We start from the raw sequence: 26,718 nt of genomic DNA on the forward strand, positions 1-26,718 counted from the left end.
AAGCTTGGCTGAACATCTCTTTTTTCTTCCTTTGACTTTTGCAAGACTTCTAATATTTTGTTTCACAGTTTTCAACAGCTTTGACATGCTTTCCATTTCCCTGTAACAAATGTTACTTCTGTTGGCCTTTCCCCCCTCTGTTGCACCCCTATACATTCTTCTCCCCTTTGCACCTGCATTGAAAACAAGCAATATTTTTCCATGTTTATACAACAGGCAATTCGGTTCATACTCAGCTGGAGTGGGTTCTGGCCATATGACTGCCTGGCAGACCGACACAACTAAGGTCTCCCTAGCCAAATTATCCTCTTGGAGATCAGGAAAATATGATAAATAATTGGCAAGGATAGAAAAAATGAAGATAGAGCTCACACTTCTGCAGCTGGCTGATAGTCCTGCTTAAGTTACTAAGGAGAACTATATTACATGTGCAAAAACTGGGGCTACTTTACTGCTAGCATCCTCCTTCAGTTTAATGCAGTTTTCACTTTTTTGCCAAATGAATTTCCTTGGTCTGTAAAGCAGGGAGAACTGCTGGCAGACTCCAGTCAGTAAATCTGAAATCCTGTAATAGACAGTGATGGTCTTTGGGTAGGTTTGGGCAAATCTATTGCCAACACTATCTATTAACATAAGACATTAAGAGGAGTTCCTTGTATTTGGAAAAAAAAACTTCACAGAAATAAAAATACATAAATCAGGAATGAGCTAAAACTCAGTGTCAGCATGCTCCAAAAATGAGTGTCTAATGTTAGGCTCCTAAATCCTTCTTAGCCACCAGGATTAGTAGCTTGATCTTTGCTACTGGTAATTGCCCAGCAGGTTCTGAGAAAGTAGCTCATTTAGGCACCTAAATGTCAGGTTTAGGAACCTAATTTCGGCTTCTAAAATAAAAGCACCAGGATTTTCAGTTACTATTAGAGTTTTACTTTCAGGTCAGACACAAAATCAGAAGGGCTCTAATTTTCTACTTCCACTTTAGACACAACCCCAAATGTCACCACTGCCATAATACTCTGTAGGTGGATGAGAGGAATGATGGCAGGGCCCGTGGAAGAACACTGAGCACCAGAACAACACTGGTGCCACAGTCTTGCTTCCTTTGCTCCTTCTGGCTTCTTGTGAAGTGCTCTCAGGTCTTGCTGCATTTTCCCCAGTTGCTTCCTTCCTCTCCTCTTGTTATCTGTGCAAAAGGCACTCATGGCTTATCTGCCTGCCAGGGCTCCAGCAGGGCTACACAGGCTCTCACGTAGCTTCCAGCCCATGCAGTGGCAGCATTCCCACCTTCTGCAAGACAAGGGACCTCTGAGGTCCCAGGGACCTCCTACACTCCAGCAGCTGAAATGACCTGCCTTTTTCTGCTGAAGAAGTGGATTTGCCTCTGCTATGCAACTGGTAACAGGATGCTCAACAAGGAATTGGAAGAAAAAACAAAAAAGAAGCTATTTTGATTGGCTACTTTTAAAGAGGTTCTGTATTCCTTCTCAAGACCATCCAGAACACAAAAAGCATAACTCCAGAGTATGCTTGAAATCAAAACCGAGGCTAAACTTAAGCAGAAGCCAAAGCCAAACCAGAAGCACAAATCAAAACCAAATGTATTGCCCTATTCCTAGAAAGTCCTCTTTTCAAATAAAAATGTAATTATGCTCTTATTTTGTTGTGTCTCGCCTATACACAAAGCTGTAACCATTTTACTAGGCCCTTTTAGAAACTGATTTTAATTTTAATTAGTACAGCCCTTTTATATTCTTTTGGTTATTCTCAGAACACCTTGCACTGATTTGTCTTAATTTATTCCTTACAGACCAGGGCAGCTTTTGTCTTTGACATCCTCAGAGTGCACATACTACACGTTTTCTGTCTGGAATTCTTTTAGTGAGTACATTTGAATAATTTTACATAGAGCAAAAATCTTTCTGAACTCCTTAATTGAATTTAGTGTAAGATGAATTCACAAAAGTCATCCTCTGCAGGACTGCAATGCAGACTGTAAGATTATAGTGTTGACTGGTCATATACAAGTAGGGAATTAATCCAAAGAGGCACTAATGATAGCATGAAGAAGAAGCTTTTTTAAAACTGGGGCCACCTTAATCAGTGAGTAGAGCAAGGTGGAAAATGCTTTTACTGACAGGACTGAGAAAACAAAATCAGAAAGTCAATGTCATGGGAATTTGACAAGTTTACACCTTTAAATATTTCTGGATAAAAGGAGAAAACATTTTTGCAGGAGATCCTTTTATAGGATCTCCAACTTTGTAGAATGACTGTTATCTGTGTAAAAGGATAAAAGGAGAAAACATTTTTGCAGGAGATCCTTTTATAGGATCTCCAACTTTGTAGAATGACTGGGTTTATCTTCTAGAACTGCTTACCCTCTGAAAAAGGGCAGAAAGAGGGTAAAAAACTAAATAAGGATGGATCGGACAAGGTGGTATAGCTTAAAAATAAAAGAGGGTAGGTTTAGATTTTATATTAGGAAGTTCTTTACTGTGAGGGTGGTGAGATACTGGAACAGAGTTGCCCAAAAATGTTGTGGATTCCCCATCCCTGCGAGGGGTTCAAGGCCAGGCTGGCTGGAGATTTGAGCAACATGGTCTACTGGAAGGTGTCCCTGCCCATGGGGATGGAGTGTTGGAGCTGGATGATCTTTGAGATGACTTCCAACCCAAACCATTCTATTACTGTGTCTGTGGGAGATAACATTAAGTGAACAATTGCAGTGCCCTGTTGAAGCTGTACTTTCAAGAGCTCACCCAGGCACAGTTGCTTCAAGGGTTTTAGTGCACACTTGTGCTCAAGTACAATGTCAAGAAACTTTGCAGACCAATTTTCAAGGGCTTCCACTTGGAGCATTGCCACGTGTGCAAGACTCAGATCATTAATTCAGAAATGGCTAAATCCTAGCTTTATTTTCACCATTCTTGCTGGTAAAATAAAGTTAGTAAACTGATAAGAACTGTTTAGTGGTAGATATCTGCAGTAACAGAAACGCAGGATTGGATTTGCTCTTTCCTAGTGTGTCTGATTCGGTTGTGATTGAAGAGTAATTCAGTATTGCAGCAAAGGAAGCTATAAGAGCAAACATTATTACAATTATGAAAATATCCCACCTATGATTTTCTTAAAGCATAGCCCCACAGTAATTAACAGGGCATTATACGTTTTCAGCTCTATCATTAGTCAAAGGCTTAACAAAATCTCTCTAAGGAAAAGAAAGCAGGAAGGGCTGTGCACAGATTCCTGGTGATTCATTGACTTCCTTCCTTCCATCCCCAGCTACTGTTTTACTGGACAAGTCTGCACAGTTACCAGTGTGGTGTTGCACTAAGTAATGCCCAGTGCAAGAGAGAGCCACCAGCTCCTCACCTGACTTCCACTGGAGAGCAGTGGCAGCACCAGCACTGTCCCACAAATGCCCCCAGGGTCTCCAGGTGACCCATTGGGCTCTCTGAGGAACAATTCTCACTTCTAGGAGTACCCTGCAGTCCCCTTCAGTGAACCCTGCAGCAGGCAAGAATGCCTGTGGCCACCAGCCTTGTCTTGTTTTTGTGGCCTGACAGACCTCTCCATCCTGTGTGCCTGAGAAACAAGGGGATTGATCACCAGCTCAGACTATCTCCCACAAAAGCAACTTGTAAAATGAGAAAAACACAGATTTTAAATAAATGTGAAGGTGTTTTCTTCCCTCAGCTGTCATGTAGGATTTCTCCACGGCATCTCTTTGCTGCACTGATTCAGATAAACACGGTAAACCCTCCCACAGAGAACTGGCTATTTCAGTGAGATCAGAGATATCTGGTAGGGTGTTACTATGTACAAGTATTAGCTCTTGAGTCCTAATTTTTTCTTCAAACTAAAAATAAAAATATAAGTAATTTAATCCAGGGGATCCCAAATGTGAGGCATGGCTTAAATGAGCTCGTGATATCTGCAGACATATAAAGGACACGGCGTTCCAAAGTGACCTGGAAAGGTCCTGCAATAAACTCAGTTCCCCAACTGTACCCTAATGCTTCTTAAAAAACACCCCAAAAAACAGACAAGGTTATGTTTCCCTATTTCATGACCATGAAACACACCAGGATCCTCATGTCCCAGCTGAATGGCTGTTGGATAGTCCAGCTGTGTGCAGGGAATGAAATTATGCTTTGACCTGTGTTTTTGGAATTCCTTGAGATTTATAGGATAACCTCGACAAAGAAGGTCAAAACCTTTCAAGGTGGCTGGAATAACTTTTATCAAGATTTTTGTACAGTAAGCTCTAACTAGCAGTGTGTTTTTATTACTGGTCAGACTAATGACAGTAATTACATGTATCACTGCAGTCAACCATAGAAAATTTATATAGAAATGCTAACCTTCTTTAATTTTTTTTCCCCATTAGGAATTGACATTGGGGAAGGACTTCCACTGGACTAGGCATTGTAAGTGGGCTTTGATTTAAGTTATGTTCTCTCTATAAAGCATTTCCCTGACCTGCCAGTGTGAAAATCCAATTGACTTGAGAAGGAAATCCCTGTTGAAAAGGCCACCCTTAGTCTTCTTTTTATCTTCAAAGAACCCATGTAAGATCAGTGGGACTATTTCAAAAGGAAGTTTTAACATAAAAATGCTAAAAGCAGCTCCTCAGTTTCACTGAATTGATGTTTCAACTTGTCATTCCTCATATATCTTGACTCTTTTCTTGTAGCAACTTTTGCACAAAACAAATAGACTAAAGATAATTTTTGTGTTACAAACTGAGTGGCATAATTCCCCACTTTTTAAAGTCAATTGGAGTATTCTCAATAATGTGGAAAGAGGCAAAACTTGATCTCTCATGGTTGTAACTCCTGCCTTATTAAGAGCCATGGCAAAACAGCTAGAGATTTTAATGGAAGCTAGAGCTGCCATTAGGTTCCTACATCCCCTATTTGCATTGCAAGAATGATTCAACTGCTCTATTTCCCCCTCTCTCGAACAGGATTTCATAACCTGCTCTTGTCCAGACTTTTCCCTCTATCAAAGTTCTGTATATTCAATTTCAGAGTCCTGTCGCCGAGTGTGCAGTGGCATAATGCCACCCTATCTTGCAAAAGGACTTGGCTCAGCTCCCAGCAAAATCAGTAAAATCATTTCCATTTCATCCTGCAAGCTGAATCAGACACAAGTTTGTAACTCTGAGCTTTCCTCCACGGCCCCTCTGCTCTTTAGCCTTGAATTCCCACAGGCTCTCAGGAATTTGCTCTGCTTTTCCTTCCAAAGCTTTCAAAACAAAACTGATAAAGTGATTTTTCTCTCTGCACCTCTTCAAGGTTCTTTAGACAGAGCAACCAAAGGGTGAAAGAGAAAAAAATATTTGGCATAATGTTCTGCAAACAGAGGTCTCAGGAATGATGTTGTGAGTAAGATGGGAACTGCTAAGCCAGGGTACATGAGTGGTGCCTTTGGTCCTCTGTAATTCTGTGGATTTCAGATCACACAAAACTGACAAGCATTATTTCCTCATATTTTCCTCCAAATCAATATCCTGAATACTGAAATAGCTATACATGAGAGGGTGTTTTCATGGCTGTGAAAGTTAGAGAGCAGCTATAGCCCTGGCCTGAACAGGAGGGTAGGACACAAGGAAAAGCCATTTACCCTCAGATTTTACATAACAGCTACAGGACATTGGAGCCACTGCTAAGATTCACAACTGGCTTGCTGCCCATCAGAGATCCAGCAGAGCAGCAGGGTTTAAGACAATACTACTGGAGCTGCTGAAGGGGGCACACAGACCCTACTGCACTGCATAATTTCACACGCTGAAACTCCTCACTTATGGAAAGGAATGCCTTGCTCTACTCTTCTGTCAGACTGACTCAACCAGCCCCTGAAAACTTGTTCAACAAACCAGTAGCCACACTGTCTGTCCCTACAGGTGCAAGTTGTAAGTCACACTTCAGTTCTCACTCATGTTTAAATCCAGCTGTCTTTTCTCACTGCAAGTGGTCCAGGATATTATAACACATGTAGAGAGGATGTGCATCACCGCTGTAAAAATGTTAATTTATTTTTGATAAGCTAATGTTTGAATACAAATTATGGTAATTTTTTCCAGTTTCAAAGGCTTTTTTTTTTTTAACATTTAAAATGCTGGTTAGGCTTAATTCATTTTCATTTACTTTTCTTGTTGCAACCCTTCCAATTCCAAAGTCAGAGGTGCCAAGCTGTCCTGAAAGAATTTTCTTAACAGAGTTGTGTTCCAAATACTAATAGTATTAGTATTGTCTAAACTAGATAACTGGCAATCCCCAAAGAACAGATAGGAACTGTTGCCTATATATTACTAGCTCAGGGCTATGCAATGGCCAGCACTAATTGATTTTCTTTCTTTCCAGTCATACAAACATAAATCACAGTTAATAATTATCTCAAGTCATTTCTAAGATAGTGTCTACAGTAAGCATGCTGCCACCACGAGTAATATCTTTGATATGCTTTCCTCCTAGGAGAGGCAGAAAAACACCATTCTTCATCCTGTCATTAAGCACAGACTGGAGATTTAAACATGTTTGGTCAAAGCTCAGACTACAGTGGTACATGATGTATGGTAGAAGCAACTGCATATATCTGAGTTGCACCAAAAAAAAAAAAAAAAAGAAGCAAAAAAGCAGACACTATTAAATGTAATTACCAAAATGCAACCTCCCTGGCTCCCACCACACTCAACTACACTTAACAAGTCACACAATGCAGCAATAGTTATCCTCACAAACTTCTGCACAGAAAGTGTGACAAAACTGCATTGTGGAGTTCCAGGACAGTTAAAAAGCTGGTTAATTGGACCTTTAAAACGTATTAAATGTCCACTGAAAAGCCGACCGTAACAGCCCCTAAAGGAGAAGGGCATTCATAGCTTTACATATTTATCTATATATGTGTTTAGGTGCAATAAATATATAATAGAAACATTGCCATTTAAGCATGTTAAAATAGGCATAGGACAAAAAACACTCCTTACAGAAACATATGAGAACGTGCATGCAGGAGCAGCACTGCTGAGTGCAAGGTTTAAACGTACAAGAGATAAATTCTTCAGGCAAATGAAAATAAAAAGTATCAATGCCTTTTGTTTAAAGACATTCTGCAACATCCCCAAAAAGGATATAAACACCACAGCAGCCACAATGCTCTATCTCCTCAAACAAACAAATGACGTTAGCTAGCAATTGTGAGGGACTGATAGACACTGAAATCATGTCCCAGACCTTTTAGAGCAGTTGAGCTGTGCTGGGTGCATATCACAGTGGGAAAAGCAAGCAAATCTGGCAGTAACACAGTTTCCTTCATACCAGCCTGCTACTTACCAGAGCTGGCTGGTAAGTAGCAGGAGTGATTGTGACATTGCCCTGCACCATGCTGAATGCCCACTGCCCTCATGGGTCAGAACTGCAAGGAGAAACCATCTGAATATAAAAAGGTCTCCTTCTTTTCACCAGATTTTAACACAGGACTCTTGGCAGGCATAACCAGGAACAGGTCCATCTGAATCAATAAAGCAAATGCATCCCACAGCATCCACACAGGTGTAATCATTACCCTGCATATAATTAATAAGTTCCTTTATGCTAAGCTCCTTCAATATTTAAATGGAAGTTTTATGGCAATTGAGGCAGATAGACCAATGCCTGAATAAATCTAGACTACACAGTCTCAGATTGAACATAGCTTCACAATCAGTGAAGTTATTTGTTTAACTAGAGGTCTGTTACCTTGCACAGCCTTTTTCCTTTTTTTCTTTCTCATTCTTTACTCAAGCAAAGCCAGTGGGAGTTCCTCCCAGGGCATGAACTGAGTTGGGTGCTAAGTCAGTTAAGCACTCCTTTGTTTCAGGTTCTATCAAATTAATAATCTTATATTAATAAGACTTTCACACTGCATAGACACACTGATGTATGTAAAAATTGCAAGTAATTTTGTCATGGTTCACCTTTCATAAAAATTCAGACCAAAAAAACTATGACTGTGAGAATTTCCAGGTGGCCTGCCTCAAATTGGTGGAATTAGTTAGGATAATGTGAAAATTGCCTCTCATGCAGGTCAGTCACCCTGAGACTGGTGCTAAATTCCATCCCACTTCCAAATAAGGAATGAAGTTTCTGGAAGGGGTTCCTGCCACAGAGGGGTAGCATCCCCAGCCACCGATTTCAGAAGTCTGGTCAGGGCCCAAGTCAAATGAGGAGAAAAGTGGTCTTGTGTACTTTTTAAACTCCCTTTTGCTTTTGGACATCAGGGTACAGATGTTCAGATGGGTGAATAGGTGGACCACAAACAATGATCTGTGCTTCCATATTTACTTAGGAATGCTGTACTTGGCAGGGCACGTTTCCAGTGGCGGAAATCTCACTTCCTGATGTAAATACAATATTTGGCAGCAGTTGACACATATTCCCCAAAGAAAACCCTGCTACAGTTTGAACCCAATGTGCAAGGGACTTCACTGTTCAGACAAACTGGCTAAGCTCTTATTTTTTGACAAATCTTATACCAAAATGTTCAATACAGAAGGGAGAAGGCTTAGGCAGACTTCAGACTGTTGTTCCAAAACACACTTAACAGCAACTATTGGAATATTTTCTTTGCATACGAATGAATTGCAATAATCCCTGAATAATAGCAGGTCTTTGGTTATTTTGTGGAATAAATATTTTCCTTGTGTAATACTGCCCAGTGGATTAAAAATCAAATGAAGTACAAGCCTGTGCCTACATTATCTAAAGCTCCAGGATCCCAGGAACCACTGTCTTGCACGCCATCGCATGCGCAGAGCACCATTAAGAAATGTCAAGGTCATATTTTACTCTGCTTCCTTCATACATATAAGAAGAGAATTTTGGTCACAAAACAACCCCATCTCCCTATTATACCCCAAAAGTATGAAGTTTCCTTGGGAAAAATCGAGAATTCTAATTCGGTTTTGAAGGAAGTAATCTTTTTTCTTGGAGGATCTGATAAAGCAGCAGCCCACGATTACCTAATCTGAAGGTCATGTCACATTCAAATACCTAACCTATCCACACAGTGGAGGGAAACTGTGCTGTCACCACCCATCACGACAACTGTCAGCAAAATAAAAGCAACGCCGCTCCCTGCCTTCCTGGTACATCCCAAATTGTCTGGATGATAATTCCTAAGAACAAACAAACAAAAATCTGTAACGTGTGGATATACCAGTAAACTTTCAGAGAGGAGATAAACAGAGGTCAAGAGGAAAAGGAGCTTAAGTAACAACCACATGTTTGCAGCTGCAGGAATTTAGCCATGCTTGATTTAAGCAAGTAAGAGGGGAGGATGGTGTAGGTCTGAGAAGCCAACACACCAAGCTGTGAGATGTGTTAGCAAAGCCTGGTCTTCCAGGAGCTTGAGCAGCTCCTCTCTCTCCTCTTCCCCATTCTCAGAACGCTTTTTTATTTTCCCTATTCTGACCCCTCCCAAGGGGCTCCCAGCACATATGCCTTGTACCAGGCTGGGCTCCTCTCCTCAGCCCAGCCTCCAAACACGCGCCCTGGCCAGGCAAAGCACAGGTCAGCAGTGTCAATTTCCCTTACCAGAGGCACCACACGGGGATCTGCCTCCGCTCTCCAGACGCCAGTTTTCATTTAATTCTTCAGGAGTTCATGTCTCTGAGGCCTCTGCTCTCGCTGCCAGGTGTGGGTGACTCACCCCAGGCCCTGCTGGGTGAAGAGGGCTCTGTGGGAGCCGGCATTCCATCGGCCTTCAGCCAAACCTCGGGAAAAAAAAAGCACAAAATTACCACATCGTCGAGAACGACCCTTGTTAATAAATACCAGCGGTGCTGAAGCGCTCCTTAACCACGATGCAAGTTGTGAATAAGAAGTGCCCAGGTCTCGCTGCCTGTCCAGCCGTCCCAGGAGCCTGGGGTTGCTCCCCCTGTCCCTGTGCTGCCAGGGGAGGGAAGAGGGGACGGTGAGCACCCCGGGGGTGACACACCGTGGCTGCCAAACTGCAGGTGATGCTCCTGGCTCCTCACGGCAGATCTCCGGGGAAGAGTGCTGCCCGCAGGAAGCTCCCTGCCGCTTCCCCGGCCCTCACCAGGTGGCACCAGCATTCAGCCAGGATTCCAGCCGGGATTCCAGCCGGGATTCCAGCCCGGCTCCTTCTGCTCGGCCCGGCGGGCAGCCGGCGCTGGGCACCGAGCCCCACGATGAGGGCTCCTGAAGTGAATGTAACATAAAGATAAAACAAAACAAAAAAACCACCAAAAAATCCAAACAGACATAACCCCCCCCCCCCCAGACTATAACTCCCCAACATTCCTTGCCTGTACCTGAAAATCCTCTTTTTTTTTTTCAACTACATGTTGCCTTCTCCCTTGCAATGTGAAGGGAGCCAAAGCAGCAGCTCTGGTGATCAAACTCTGATTCCAGGCTCCATTTTCCATGAACCTGCTGCTCAGACACTCTTATATTGTTAGTTTAATGCAAAAGGAAGGGCAAGGCTTGATTCAGTCAAACCTTTTCAGAGCAAACCCAAACAGTGTAATTGTTAATTAAATCACCTGAACTAATTAAACTATTTGGAAAAATTAAAGAAATTGAAAACCAAGTGAGAAAGAAAAAGCTTCTCCCTTAATGTTGCTCTACTGAAGTGTGCACCTGGAATCTTGGATATGTTCTCCTCCTCTGAGTTTTTGCAGGTTTAGAAACACTGTAGTCCCCAGATCCTTTGTCTCTGCACTTGAAAACCTGGCAAGGAAATAGCAAATGAGAAATAAAACTTCTCATGCTTAATATTTATGTAAGCAGCAAGTGTTTGCCACGCAGCTGCAGCAGCAGAGGCTTTGTACAAGGGCCCACTAAGTGCCATGTCCAGGCTGGACTTGGAAGTGTGCTAGAAAGGCAGTTCTCTTTCTATTACTGCAAAGGCTGTGTGAGAAGTAAAGAGAGGAACATAGGTAGAAAATTAATTAAAAAAAAAAAAAATCACTAGATCATCCCTCAGGTCCTTCTGCCAGACTGCTCACAGATCTGAGGAGCCTGAGCCCAGCGCCCTGAGCAAAGTCCCGGGGAGGAAAGGAGAGGAGCTGCTTCCCTCTCAGCGAGGATCCAAGCAGCTCCATCTCCACTGTGAGCTGCTGGTGCTCCCCAGCCCCCTTTGTCGATCAAACCTCGTGTAGTTGGTATCAAAGCACAGTGGTTTACATTTAAGAGGTATCTTTACACACACAAAGGCCTCCCCATGTCTTTGCAGTCTTTGTATCTAAATTACACCAACTCCTGCTGAAATTTGAACAGATATATTTGATATGCAAAAGAGCTGTAGTCTAATTAACAGCACTGCAGCTAGATTGCTCTGCATGCCGCACTTGGATCCAAACAAGACTTTATCCTGTATATTTTATGAGTTTAACAGCAGTTGTATGGAAGGAAAACCACATCATCAGGACACAAATGAAAGGCAGAAAGGAAGATCATAATATAATAATAATTATTTAAAAATAGCCTAATAATAAGAAATCTTACAATCTTCATGACTTAGTAATTAATTATAAAGCCCCATTTGGAATGAGACTACAACAGTGCTACCACAATTATGTCTCAATAAGAATTAAAGGCTCTGCTAAGGTTTTGAATATCTTTCCTTAGTTGTCAAAGAAATTCTGCAATTACAGTTGACATCCCATTCCATCTACTTGGAATATATATTCCCACAATCTACTTAACTTTGTATTCTTCTCTTAAAAGATCTTCATTAAGGTTCTACTATTAGAAATTACTTTTTACTTTAAATAATGACTGTACATTTGCAGTTTCTAAGACATTCTGAATGTAGAAGAGGAAACAATAAAGAAACATTTTTAGTGACTGAACGCAACCACTATTTCTTCCACAAGGAACTTTTAGATTTTTGTCTTTAGACTTTGCGCTTTGAAAAACAGGGCAGGTTTCATACATGATGAAGTTCACGCTAATGGATTGACGAGGTAACTGCAGTGAAGAATTAAGAACTGATTACTGCCTCATAAACAATTTTTTCTTCGAAAAGAACCCATATCTTCATATTATGACCTGCCCCTGAAGGTGAGCGTAACTCAGCTTCTCCTTAATAGATCTCTTGGGGTGAATTAGACTGAAGCAACACTGAATGATCAGTGTTCATAAATATATATATGTGTAGGGTTTATTTTAGAACATTTTGGTTGCAATGGAAAGGAGATATGTAGCCTTTTTGGTTATTACCTGTAGGAATACAGCAATATAAAAGCATAGAAACAACAAGAAAATATGTAAATAAAGGAAAGAAAGAGAAAGAAAGGATAAGAGTAGAAAGATGTCACCACACATGAATCCTGTGTTGAGCTGTTGGTTGAGGTGATGTCTGCAGTCCTGATTCATCAGGGATGAAAGGCTCCAGAAAGGAGTCTGTGGGCACTTTGGAGGTCTTTGATGGTTTACAACCCCTTCTAAGACATGACAGCTCCTCTCAGGTCAGCATACATGAGCCAATTACTTACCTCCACAAATGGCCAATTGTTTTGAGTCATTAACACTTCAGTCTCTCACACAGAGTGAAGCAGGAACACTAGAAAAGATTTTCCTTTCAAAGCAATTAACTCATAATGTCTCTTAGGGAAAACAAAGTTACCTTAATAGAGATTTTTTTTTTCCCCTCAAAAAATCTTTGTGGGACATTGCAATGGTTTTTTGTGTTCAATATAATTTGTATAAAGATTATCATACCAAGTGTATATGCTCATACTTGAATCAGGAAATTATCTGGTATTTCACAGTTTACAGATAACTATAAACTATTGTTTATGTTTCCAGAGTTTTCCTGTCTTATACTTTATATATTCTGTATATATTCCATAAAATTTGTGGAATCTTTTGTTATGTCTATATACCTGGACAGACCCCAGAAAACTTAATACCAGCTCTCTGAGAGCAGAGTGCAAAACTGAAGCCAACTCCAGCCATTTCTGTAAAGAGCCCCATAATACATATATATGGTTTCAGTGAATAGAGGTATCTGAAATATATTTGAATTAATAACACTCTTCACTGGTGAGAAGAGGAGAGAGGAAAATAGAAGAGAAGGCCACAAGACTACAGCCCAAGGCACACTTAATAAACTAAGATGTTGGAAGAACAGTGTTAGGAATGTAGGAGAAACTAATGCAGTTAAAGCCACTCTGGTGAGCTTTGAGAGACTCAGTGCAGCAGCCCACAGCTACCACAGGCCATCTGCTCTTCACAAAGTCAGGAGCCACTCAAGGCAGATGAATATTATGATCAAGTACTGAAAAATATCTAATTTGGATGGATAGGAAAAGAGTGGTGTCTGCTCCTTGTAAGGGCAGGACCACAGAAGAAATAGAATTTTGCATACAGCTAAGATTTTCTTCTATTTGCAGCTTCTGTGAAAAGGCTTTTTCCATTTTAATTTGTCAGTGCATGAGCTAAATAAATATGTGGGTAATGGCGGTCCCTGTAATACTGGGGACATGCTGGAAAATGCTTTTTTTTTTCAAAAAACACTCAGTGGAACAAAAAATACATTTAACATCTTAACGGTGGCCTCACAGTTAAGAGGCCACAGAGTTCAGTCACGTTTGACCAACTTACTGAATGCTGATTCAAGCCTGCTAAAGACAATTTGTTGAAGTCCAGTAAATACCTGACAAATGACAGTGATGCAGAGCCAATATTGTAAAAGAGCATTTTTCAGATTAATTCTTTGGTAGTCAAAAATTTTCCATTGTCAGTGCACCCTGGTCACCAACACTTTCCCAAAACTTCGTGGCCATCACACCTGATGGTCTAAACTCTGTTTAAACTAACAGGGACTCGAGTGCTTTGAAAGTCCATGTTCAACTTCTGGCTGACACCCAAAAGTCACAAAGAGTGTTGCCTTTCACAGCACTTGGAGCTCTCTGAAGCTGAGCAATGGTATGAGTATGGCTTTCAGGAGCATCTGCAAGTTTCTGTTCTACAACAGACAGTAGAAAATAGTAGCTTAACAGCATCCTACCTATGATCTTTTGGAAAAGAAGTCACCAGTGCCACAAAGATGGCAGAAACCAGTGTGTCTAGCAAAAAGAGTGGGTACCATGCTCAGCCTAAAGCTGCAAAGGTCTGAGGAAAACTTTATTCTGATTTTAAACCATCTCCATAAATGAACCTTGGATATGAGCTGCAATGGGCTGGGGAAAGAAAATAAGCACTTGGCATAAATGTAAAAGAAGAAGGAAATGTTCTCTCTTCTCTGTTTTTCCTTTTCTGTTCTGTTAATTTCTTGATGTTGTCACTTTACTGTGTCCTGGTAGTCCTTGCCCCTGTGCCATGGCCCTATTTTAATATGCAACTTGTTGCCTCTCTTCAGAGCTCCTGAATTTCACAATCTGCCTTCAGATTTTACCCAGCAAATCTCCCTTCCTCGCAAAAGCTCCTTTGTCATCTTTGCTATCTTTTCTCCCTCTCTCCCCGTCAAACAGATTGTTTCCCAGACCTCCCACTCCAGGTTGCCTGGTATATTGTACTGGTGCTGTGCTTTGTTTGCAGTCTGTCATCCCACTGCAGTCAGCCCCAGCCCATTGCTACCTAGCAGAGAGCAGTCACATTTCAGCTCTGGTGGAGGTGGCCCAAGCTCCCAGTTCTGCTCTGTTTTCCACTCTCTAGCTGTACCTGTGGACATAACCACGAGGTGCCTCCTACACTGCGCTCCAGGCTCAGCGGACAGGTTTGTGGGGAGAGGATCCACACCCTGCAGAGCTGTAACTTGGGGAAAACCAACAGGACACATCTATAAAAGCAAATCCTTAAGCAACACAATCTTGAGAAACAAGTCTCTGCTGAATGCAAGTGTGCTCTGCTTGTGCTTTAAGGGCTTATTGTTACTATTTTTTTACTTTGGCTAAATGTGCTTGGTTTGCCATATGTTCAGCAAACAGCCTTTTCACCTAACGGCTACCGCCATGCCAAATCTCAAAGCAAAGAAATTGCAGTGATCTTTTAATATAGAATAAAATATTGCCCCTGCCCCCTCACTTGGCTTTGAGCTGGAAAAAAATTACATCACTTTTTTTTTTTTAACTTATATTTCACAGGTGCAGGCCTGCGCCATCCCAGCATGGTCAGTCTTATCCTAAATGGTTAATGCTTGGCTAAAAGGCAAGCATCTAAAAACAGGATATTACAGCAGAAAACCGGATAAGTGCAGTAACAGTAGGAGCTGCAAGGCCCTTCCCAGCTGTCCCCTCTCTCTCCTGCCCATCAAAACAAATAGAGATAACATCTCAGTGCATTCCTGTCTAGTTAAAACCCTGTGCAAACGACAAATTTAATGCACATTTCTGACTTGTGGCAACTTTTGTTTGTGATTACCAGTGCTACAAAAGTTGACAGAGATGTTCAGAACTGTGGTGGAAAGAGTGCTTCTTGAAGGCTTTCTCATCAATACCACAGAAACAGCATTTCCCTCCCTCCCACCAAAACAGAGAATGGCCCATGATGGTACAGAGTGACTCCAGGCATGACGTGTCACCTCCTTTCCCACTTGCATTTTTCTGGCCAACTGGTGGGTTCACCTTCACTGTGCCCTGCAAGGCAGAAGAAAACAGGCATCCCAAGAGGGAACCAGCCAAGAAATGAGATGATAAGAAGTGACAATTTCTGCTTTCATTCCCTTCCACACCATTCATTTGTGAACAGAGGAGGAGGGGACCACACCCGCCACTGGTCAGTGCAGATGCCCCTGTCTGTGTGAGCAGATTCACACCCAAGATGAAACCAGCCCAATATTTGCACAGTTGTGGAGTCAGGGACACAGTAGTTTAACTCAAAAAAGTTCAAATTCTCTGTTCCCTCTGTGCAATGATGCATATAGGAGAATGAAGAGGAATGTTTTTCTCCCTGTCTCCTTTCCTACCTGAAAGAGGCAATCTACTTTTCAGCCTTGACCTCATCTTTCTGGACAGTAAGTTGTTTACTTGCATGTGTTCAGAGCCAGACACTCCTGTGGTGGCATAGGAACTGCTGGGATGGCAGTGGATGGGAAAATATAAATGCCACACCAGAACTAAACTTCTTCCACAGCAAAATTTTTATTTTGTATGGCTCAAGTCATGTTGGCTTTTGCTGTTCAAATATATTTGTGTGTTCATTATGTCACCAGAAGAAAGAGAGAAAATTTCTCATTCTCTAGAAATTTAATCTTTCCATGAGAATTCCTGAAGTTCCTCTCTTTATTAGATTTCCATTTGCGTTTTGTTTTAATGCAGATGTGCATGGAGTTATAAAGCAAGAAGTTGATCTGCTTTTCCATTGCATTTAGCTGCTTCTTTGCCAAATCTCAACATGTCCCAAGTCATGCACACTTTTCCTCTGCTTTAAAAGAAGGAATCCACATTTCCCAGAAGAGTCATGAAAAGAGGGGAACCAGTCTGATAAGTCCCTTTTCTTCCTGAAAGGGAGAAGTAGCAGAAAAGGGAAGTAGGAAAATTGCTGATGTAGGATGTGTTCCTCCTATTAGCCTAGCAACAAACCACACTGAAAGGCAGCAGCGCTTTCGGCGTTAAACACACTGAAAGTCTTTATGTCAACAAAACAAAACAAAACTGCATTTGTGATGGGGAAATTTCACCTTCACTTATGTATGCAATTTTGCCAGTGCCAGCACTAATGAAATAAATCCAGCAATATCCATTTTATGTGAGTCTCTATTTACCATAACAAGATAGATTTGTTCTGGAAAATTTTTTGTCAATATATCCTTTGTTAGGCATTACCTTCATCTCCTAGCAACAGTGTGGGGAAATCCATCAGAGACATGGAATTTAACTGCAAAATAGGATGGCTCACTGTAGTTTGTACACTTTTGGAAACCTGCACTGGCATGCAGATACTCTCACGCACTTACATTGTTTATGTCCATTGACAGACTGATAAATCCAACTACAGCATGGAAACTGGGAAAAAAAGAGAACAAAACAAAACAAAAATCCCACTCTTTCCCTCATTAAAAATAAATTTACCAAGGCACATGAAATATTGAAATACTGAAATAACTGCTCTACTCTTGCTCTTGGGAAAATTCTTTCACACCCATACACATTGCCCACACTTTGTGGGACATTGGATGCACACACACACCACATTTAAAATTTTTGTCATCACACCTAGAAAGTTTAAATGTCATCAAAACAGGGTTTTTCCAGCCTCAGAGATTTTTTTCCTCCTAAAGGTGCAATAGGAATAAAAAACCTCTTGCAAGCAACACAGTCACTGAGCAAACAGGTACAGAAGATGGCAATGCTCCTCAGGTGCCTGTGTGTTTCAGGGCATGTACCAAACTCTGCTCTTCTTTTTCTTCCAGAGAGAACCTGTGCTCCATTTCAAGGAAGTTAAGGGTGATCTAAAATGCTTTAAAAACGCTCTAAGGGATCTCTTGCAGCTTAGCTCTGCAATAGCCCTTTGATCTGCATGTCATCCTGCTGGCTGTTTTTCAAGGTTGGATTTGTCCCTCAGGCTGGTCCCAGGAGGTGGCTCCTTGCCTGCAGTGGAACTGACGTTTTTGCAGCTCAGCCTCTGCAAGCACAGAAAAAGAAGGGATGGTACTGCAGCCTTGTGGCTTGTCTGTAGCATAGGAAAATGGGAATTCCCTGTTTGTCCTAGCCTGGCCACATCTAGAGCCTTGCAGCTGACAAAGCTCAGCCATGTCTCAGGCCACTCCTTGAGGGTGTGAACATCTTGGCTCCATTGGCTACTGTGCTTCCAGAAACACACAGGCTGCAAGAGTAGGTCTAGGGTGTGGAAATACTTTGCAGAAGGGACATTGCCAGAGACTTTGAAAGAATGACTGAGCGGATTTCCTCTGCTCCCCAGTTTCCTGAGCACATTACCACGGATAGAAGCCTCCACATAAGTGAAGTGACTCATCCCAGTGACCCCCATGAGACAGCACTCTCTGAACTAGGCTGTCACCTACAAGTTCTTATGGACACAATTCAAAGCCCAGTAAAGATTCCTGAAGTCTTTGTGGGTTTATACCCATACTCCATGAGAAACCTGATTTGTTAAGTAAATTACACAGTTTAATTTCCCACACTAGCACAAAAGCAATTTGTTATCTGACAACCAGATAAATGGATTATTTCTGTGCCCTTTACCACATCTTCATAAAGGGGACTCCACAGTAGGAGATTGCCTTTGCGTCCTGCAGATGGGAAATCTTGCAACATACATTGTAGAGGGTTTTTTTAATAAAAGAAGATGTGGCCCAGAGGTACAGTCAAGTATTCTGAGGGACTGAGGAAATGTGCTGTTCTCAGAGATCTGTATTAGTTCAGCTAGGGAGAGAGGAGGCAGCTGAGGGGACACCTCCACGTGACTGAGCCAGCCTGAGACTGGGGCTGTTCCTAGGAGGACATTAACAGATGAAAAGGACTTTACTTAACTACACCTTACAGATGTGCGAGGCCCTTAGGGGAGGGTTAATTGGAAACGAGGCAAGTAAATAGCTCCCAATACAAAACCAGTTATTCAGATATCTGCTGAACTCTGAAAAGGCAGCTGGGGAGACAGGTGGGGGAGAAAAACAGTTTTGGCAGAAGTCTGTGTTTCCAAGGGAAAAATGCCACCCAATGACTGGGTATTGCTGCTGTGTGGCAGAAATCTGAGCAGTGACCCAAACTCCCTTCTGCCCATCATTTCCTTTTGCTGCAGGGAAATGCCAAGACCTCTTCTCACACTGCCTGACCCTCAAACATTGGTAAAAGATGCAAGAATCATCCCAAGTAAAACTTCTCCTTTAAAAAGACATTTATATATATTATATATTGTTGTTTCTGACTTGGGCACAATGATTTCAGTAAATTTGAATTTATTTCCATCTAAGCTGTGTTTGTTCTCAAACTTTTTGCTATTGACTTGCACACATGTTCAGTACACAGAGCAAACACTTTGGTGTGAAACAACATCATACACAATGAGTCATCTGTGCTCTGGTCCACAGCCATCCCACAGAGAGCTGGGGCTGTCAGTAACTCTGTCAATTGCAAACATAGCTACAAACACTCAGAACCAGACAGTAATCTTGTATAATACCTTATGGAGACTGCCTTAAGCAAATGGGAGCCATGTTAATGTATTTTTGGAAGAGTTAGAATAGAAAGATAGATTATTTGGTAAGGAAGAAGGTTTTGGACAAGTCCTGTCTACACTGATGCATCTGAGCAAGATGATTTTAAAAATAATTATAAATTAACCTTTGACTTACAGAAGAACCTGTCCTGGTTTCTATGGTGATGTGCAACTATCATCAAGCATTAGCTTCAAGTGTACAGAAAAAAATACATTTATTCATCCTGGGGAATAGCACTAAATAGAGTGTTAACTCCAGGTATCCAGATGACACAGGGAGGTGAAAAGGGGAAGAAAGGGGAGGAGAGGGGCACAGGAAGGCAGGGAGCAGCAGAGAAGACGGCAGAAAAGAAGGAAAAGGGAGTTGGGGGTATGGCCTCTAGTTATGGTTTTATAACATGGGGGAGAGCAGGCTAGAGGAGGAAGAGAAGAAGGACAGAGAAAGGCAAAAGAGGGATGAGAGCAGTGTGTAGAGATGAACAGGCAGTGACCAAGGGGCCAAAAGGTGTGTAAAGGGGAGAAAGAAGGGCAATAAAATCAAAGAATGTCAAAAAAGGGCGGAATGGGGCAGAGCTGGGGTGAGTGCTGCAGAGGACAGCAGCAAAGAGGGGTGAAAAAGGAAGAGAAGAATGGCAGAAAAGGAGAAAAAGTGGAGATGGGAAGAGGTTAAAGAAGGGCAGAGAAAACAACAGAAATGAGGAGAAGGTCAGATAAGTTCAAAGAATGTCAGAGGAGGTCAGAGAGAGCTGGGCAGATGGAACACAACAGCAGAGAAGAGGGGTGGAGATGAAGGAGGAAGAAGGACAAAGGATCAGGAAAAAAAGAGAAGGTCAGAGAAGGCTGAAAAAGGGCAGAGACAGGAGGGAGGCAGAGAAAGGAAGGAGAAGAAAAAGAAGAAGGGCAGAGAAGAAGGGCAAAGGAGAATGAAGGCCAAAGGAAATGGGCAGAGACAGATGGACAGAGGGGGGTGGAGTGGGGACAGAGAAAGTGAAGGGCAAAGGAGAAACTCAAAAGTCCTTCTTCAAAGTGAAGAACTCTCAAAGACTGTAAATTCACTATACCAATATTGGCACTAAGGGTGGACCAAGGAAATTTGTTCTGTGATTTATCAGAGTTGCTTAAGGATCCACGATAAACAGAGTGAAAGTGTGAACCTTATTTCCCTCAATAATGCACACACACACACACCCTTATATCTAAATCTATATCTATATGCATTTTTCAATCTGAATGAGAAACGTGGGAGTTTTGCTCTCCACTTTCCCAACCCCATTCCTTCTGATCTGGGAACAGAGAATTCCAATTATACTCGGCCCTGTCACTGCAAACAATTTCCAAACCATCTGCTATCTAATAAAACAACTCGTCTAGACAAACCCCAAGCCAGGCAACAAATCTGATATTGTACTTGAAGTCATCTAAGTATTAACAACCTGCCATTGCTAACCTGTCAAACTTCTTCACTGGGAAAAGGACTCACATTTACAATCTCAGGCAGAAGGACAGGAAAAGAGAAAGATTTTTTCCATCGTTAGATACAGGAAAGCAGCTTAGAGGATGGGACAGGATCCAGCCAGCCCAGCCTGAGCACTGTTTACACCCACTCAGTCCATGCCTGTGAAAGCAGGGAGCAGTGGAGAGAGATGGGTGCTTTTGAAGGGACCCATCTGCTCACACTGGAACTCCTGAAGCAGGTTGGTGATAGTTACATAGCTGGGGCCCATCAGTCTTGCCTACTCCAATAAGATGGAGAGTCCAGTGTATTTGGGATTTGCTAAGAAACTGCTTTTGATTCACTACGCTTGAGAGAGTGGAAACAGTTCCCAGGTTCACTAAACTCAGACTCACTTGTGAGAATTAGATTGAAAATATTGTCTGTCTCCAATGACACCAAAATCAGCTTTGTGTTGTGTGAGCTGAGAGGTTATCTTTCCTGTTCCTCTTGTGTATTATTTTCCTCTGAGTTGATTTGAAAAGAAAGTTCTTGTCGTGATGACAGAGCTCTCAAATGCTCAGAAGCACTGACCAAACCTGGTTCTAGTTTCTGGGCATTTCACTGTGCAATTCAGAGCCAAAGTCAAAGGGCGGCAGTCTTTCCAGGGTAGGGCCACAGGGGCAAGAGATAAGTTGAGTTCCAGCTGCTTCAGAGAAGAGGGTTTGAAGCTCCTTTTCCCCCCGAAACCAGGGAAATCAAGTTATAGAATCATGTAAGCTGTTAAAAAGGCTTTGCTGAATCTTATTTTATTCTGTTCAGAAAGAGTCAGTCAGGAGACAAAAAAGGCAAGAAATAAAAAGCTTGGTGCTGTAACTCTTAGACACTTGTCTGGAAGCTCTTATTCCTTAGTCTTTATATCAGTTTGGTCCAGTAGAGCTACAACCAGAAGGAAAATACCTCTGGTAGCATTTGACCCAACACCTTCTTTAAGGCTTTCATCACTTGAGCTGAGCAGCAAGAGAAATTAAATTAATAGGAATTAGGCATCTATTTTCAGTAGAGCTTTTGCCTAGCCTACAGTGTCAGCCTCCCTCAGGATGACATCTTACCTCTGATCAATGGAATGGTGTTTATCTATCCAAGGTTTTGCTCAAACATGCCAGTCCAAAACTCCCTCTCTCATGATGGTTGTGAAGGCAACAAGGGAGGGTTTGTGAGAGGGAGAGAAGTTGGTCAAACCTCTTTTGGGTACGTTTGGGCTGAGCAGTGGCCAAGTCCCACAGTATGTTCAAAAAGTGCCTGACAGTTTCATTGAGTGACTCATACCAAAAATGTCCTGGTACTAGGTGGGTGAGTTTTCTTCCCACAAGAGAGCAAGGAGGATATATACTGAGTAGGGACTGGTGCCCTCTAATATGGGAGCAGCACGTGCCTGAGGCATGCTCAGAAACATGCTTGGATCCTCCCATGAAACACAGTCAAACACTGACAAAGAATGATTATTCAAGGTGGAGACCATCAACTCCGATAGTCTGAGAAATCTGTGATCTTCGTTTTAAGTACTGAGCTGAGTTTGAGCTGCAGCTCTTCCCACTGAAATTGAGCTTGGTTTGAGAAAAATCATGGTGAACTGGTAGACACAAATTGGGAACAGAGAAGCATATTTGGACAAGTGTAGTGAAGTGAGGAGTTGTTATCACTCTAATAGGATGATCAGAGAAAGTTTATAATCCTCAGGGGTTAAAAAAGGAATCAGACAGTTGTACCCACCAGCAGTATCTCCTCTGCAGTAGGCATGTGTTATAATGATGATGGATTGAGTCATTAGACATTTTGAGATTCTTTCATGATATAACATTGCTGCTCATTAAACCAAGCCTAGGAAAGGCAGTGGGAAATGGAAAAAAAAAAAAAAAAAGAGGTAGTAATTAAGTCTTGCTGGGTTTGGTAACTGGAAATGGAATGAAACAATTGACTGTTTGGAAATGGATTCTGCAGCAGCTGGGTGACAAATTGCAGGACATCCATATCACCTTTAGCAGCACGGGCAACACTTAAAAACCTATTTAAATATTAAGAATAATACCTATATTGATTAGGAATTACAGTCAATTTAGCAGTTTCCTTGTAGTAAAGTGGAAGTAAGCTGTTAATCTAAACTGTGGTGTTATAAAAACATCCAATTTTGATCGAACTGTTACCGATGTAAACATATCATTATAATGAAATTTAAGTAGCAGCAAGAGCCGTGGTACAATGTTCTGGCCAGATCTCAGTGATACCAAGATAATGGATAGAAGAGCAAAAAGTATTGATCTTCTGTGACTAATAGGCTGTTTAACGCAGGGAGAAGGACTTACACAGCAAAGAACTGAAGATTAAAAAAAAATTAATAGCAAACCTGAAGTGCTGCTTCAGTACATGCTTGAAATATCACAAGGTGTTGGAAAAACTCATTTAGAAATTAATATTCCTTTCATATTTATGAAGTATGAGAATCTAGGGTACTATATCTGGTATTGGTACATAGAGCATTGTGATGATATAAATTAGACATAACTATACTGTGAGGGTTCACTCATATCTGAATATAAAGTAAGAATGCATTTCTGTTTAGAGAGAGCAAAAAATATGTTTTTTCTTTCATTTTTCACTTAACACCATAAATCATGTGTTTATGTCCTTCTATTTTTCCATTTGTAAGTTGGAGCTAATATTGCAGTGACATTTAAAAGGACTGTTCTGAGAAAAGAGTCATAAAAATAACAGAGAATTCAGCTATTGGAGCACTGATTACCATCTTAATTATGTATTTTTTCTCATTACATCTTATAGGATGGAAACACTTGCTGTTTATTCTCCATCTGTGAAAGCTATGCCCAGTTCAAATTCGGATTTCTGCCCTGAGGATAACTCTGGGAGAAATGCTTCCAGCCTCTACATCCAGTAAATGAGAGGTGAGGGGACCCTTACCCACTTGTAAATACTGATAAATTCTCTCCCAGGTTTCACAGTGCTGGGCATGACCCAGCTGCAAGTCACTCAGCCACAGCCAGACAATAACTGTGCTCAGAGGAAGCCTTCAAAGGCTTCCAAAAGAAACCTGCTCTGAGATGAAAGAGAAAATTATTACGGTAATCAACTCTTCTAAGAGAAAAGGAAAGCTGTTTCTCTTTGGGAAGATTTCCAGTGTTGAAGAAAAGCGGGGGGAGAAGGCGAGAAGGGAAGATGATAAGGTCTCACACGTTCGATTGATTGTTCACCTCTAACAAAAATAGCTCCAGCCTGTTCCCATTGTCCTGCAGCTGCTGGCTTCATCACACTCATTGGGCATTTCCTCATGGCTGAGCAGTGTAGTTGCCCAGTTTCCTCCCCTTCATTTCCTAACAAGATCTGTGATGAACTGTAGGAAAAGCCAGCAGCCCTACAAAACAATGCCTTTCAAGTTTCCTTGGGTCCATCCCAGAAACCCAGACTACTGTCTTAGAGCAAAGCAAAGGAATTTCAGACAAGTCCCAGTGCAGGTACCCAGATCCTATCCTGAATCAGGATCCTATCACTTGCATATTTTTATTTTTTAAATCATTCCTGGGGCACATCTGAATTTATGTGGACTTTATCTTGCTCCTAAAGTGACAGGAGAAGCTTCCTGCAGTCAAGGCCAAAACATCTTGAGAAAAGAATGTGCACAAAGAGGTGAACATTGTGTTTAAAAGGTCTCTTTTCTTTCTATGTGTTTAACAGCCAGTGTTAATTCTCCAAGGAGACATTCCTGTGCATAGAATTGGGTTTCAGATATAGAGCAAGATGTAAGAAGTGTTCCTTCTCATTCCTTCAGTGGTCTTGGAGCCATTTAAACTGAAACAAATTCACCTGGTATGGCCAGATGGGTCACAAACCTGCTCAGCCCTTGTGGAAATAAGCTACAGAAATCAAATTGTCATTCCCAAGAAGGGTATTTTTTGCATACAGAAATTAAACCTCAAAGCATCATAACTGAATACTCTAAGATTGAAAGGTTGAAATCATTCCTACAAATATTTTAGAGTCTTTTAAACCCTCTTTAGCTGAATTTCTCTCTGCCTTTCATTCTATGCCCAGGAAATTAAGGAACACTTTTCTATAAATAGTTTACAGAGACCAGTATTTTGCATCTATACCCTTCTTCCAACATGGATACCAAATGAAAGCTCCTTTTCACACCATGTGATGCTTCTTTTTCTTTAAGAAGTGTTTTCTTCATAGAGGAGTTACACTTCAGCAGAAGTAACATGAGATGTTTCAGATGAAACCAGCTGAGAGAAAGATTTCCTCTTTCACAGAACCATAGAGTGGTTTGGGTTGGAGGAGTCTTTAAAGACCATCCAGTTTCCAACCCCCTGCCAGGGGCAGGGACACCTTCCACTAGAACAGGCTGCTCAAAGCCTCATCCAACCTGGCTGTGAACACTTCCAGGGAGGGGACACCTCAACTGCTCTGGGCAGCCTGTGCCAGTGCCTCACCACCCTTGCAGTAAAGAATTTCTTCCTAATGTGTAATCTAAATGTACTGTCTCAGTTTGAATCCATTCCCCCTTGTCCTATCACTAAATGCCCTTGTGAGAAGTCCTTCTCAAGCTTTCCAGTAGGCCCCCCTGAAAGGACACCATAAGGTCACCCCAGACTCTTCTTCTTTTTTTTTTTTCAGGCTTTCAAGCAGTGCTTTGTTGTTATTCTTTACTATTTGTCAATACCTTAAATGTTCTGGATTAAATCAAGGTGAGTAAAATCCTGTGGGTGAAAGACAATTAACTTCTGGTGAGAAGTGCTGGATAAAAGGTCCAGACAGCAACGGACCAATCTCAAGGCTATTGTGAAGCTCCCTGCCCTGATATTTCATCAAGAAATGGCCCTTCAAATGGAAATTCCTGACACCCAGGTGCAAGTGAGCCTTGAACACAGCTGAAGGAAAGAAGCTATTTGGGAATAATTGTCAAAAGGGAAGAGCACCTGTGAAAGTACTCTCAGTGAAAAAATATTTTTCCATCCCCGCTCCTCCCTTGGGAAGCTGTACACTTCCTGCATGAGGGACTTGTTAGCCCTGGAAATCCAGCCAAACAGATAAGCTGCACTTGGGTTCACCTTATTTGCTGCCAGATCTTCAATCTCAAAAACACTCAGAGCTCAACAATTCTTAGTCCAAATGTCAGCCTTCTCCTCTTTCCTCTGCTCAAATATTTTGCATAGCTTGGAGCAAGGAAAGCCTTTGTAGGCAATTTCAGAGCTGCTCATGGTCCTCGTTGCAGACATTTCCTGTTCACACTCAACCCTTGAAACATTTATTTGGACTCTTAAACAGGGACTTAATGACACATCAAGCCTTTAAGAAAAACTGAGGGGGTGAATAAATGCTTTCCTGTGTTTCAGATTTAAAAAGAAGAAGGGATATTATAATGACCAGTCTGTGAATTATCCATGACTGCAGGCAACACCTCACACAAAGCTCATTCAGGTACCTGAAACCCACAAACTAATCAGGGTCTTAAAATCACTCATAGGGTCTAGTCAGAGCCTCTTTTTACTGTAGTTTGACCTAAATTCTGTAATAGTTACCAAAAAAAAAAAAAAAACATCTAACTGGAGACAACATAAAATAAGCTCATTTCAAATGCTGCTACTAATGCTCTGGCATGGATTTTAGCAGCTTTTCTAATACTTCAGTTCAACATCACAGCAATGGAATCATTCTTCCTGCATTAAGTCCCTTGAATTTGTATTCCAAAGGAAAGAAGAAATTAAGGAAAAGAAGAAAAAGCATTAATTAGATAACAATAAGGGAAAAAAACCTCAACAAAGCAGTTACTGTATCTACTTCATCAGCTTTATGGTTGTTTCAAACATGCCATACTTCATTAAGTTGAACTAAGACCACTAGAGATCAATTAATATTGATTAAATGTGAGAAAAAAGAGATATGACATTAAATAAATGTCAGGTTCATTCCTACAGCATAAAAAGTGAACTGTGCTGTTTAGGCAAGGCATTTTCTTCTGAGTTTGTCCAAGTCTAGTTGAAGAAGGAAGCAAATTTGTTCAATAAACAATCCTTATTGATCTTGGGAGATGTAGATATAAGAGCAAAGAACAGGTGTGCAAATGGATAGGGACTGTGGCTA

General features: G+C 41.5%; 1 protein-coding gene and 1 long non-coding RNA gene across 2 annotated transcripts in view; both read right to left on the reverse strand.

The window, feature by feature from the left end:
• Nucleotides 1-9,738, reverse strand: part of EMCN (endomucin) — a 73,034-nt gene extending 63,296 nt beyond the window's left edge. The window contains exon 1 of the mRNA XM_059844180.1: nucleotides 9,579-9,738. The gene's annotated coding sequence lies outside the window, so the exon portion shown is untranslated. The remainder of the gene's footprint in view (nucleotides 1-9,578) is intronic.
• A 565-nt stretch (nucleotides 9,739-10,303) lies between these two features.
• Nucleotides 10,304-26,718, reverse strand: part of LOC132326238 (uncharacterized) — a 36,832-nt gene continuing 20,417 nt past the window's right edge. Inside the window, exon 3 of the long non-coding RNA XR_009486174.1 lies at nucleotides 10,304-10,736. This is a non-coding gene — a long non-coding RNA (uncharacterized LOC132326238). The remainder of the gene's footprint in view (nucleotides 10,737-26,718) is intronic.

The sequence above is a fragment of the Haemorhous mexicanus genome, chromosome 4 (assembly GCF_027477595.1).
Source record: "Haemorhous mexicanus isolate bHaeMex1 chromosome 4, bHaeMex1.pri, whole genome shotgun sequence".
Classification (NCBI taxonomy): domain Eukaryota; kingdom Metazoa; phylum Chordata; class Aves; order Passeriformes; family Fringillidae; genus Haemorhous; species Haemorhous mexicanus.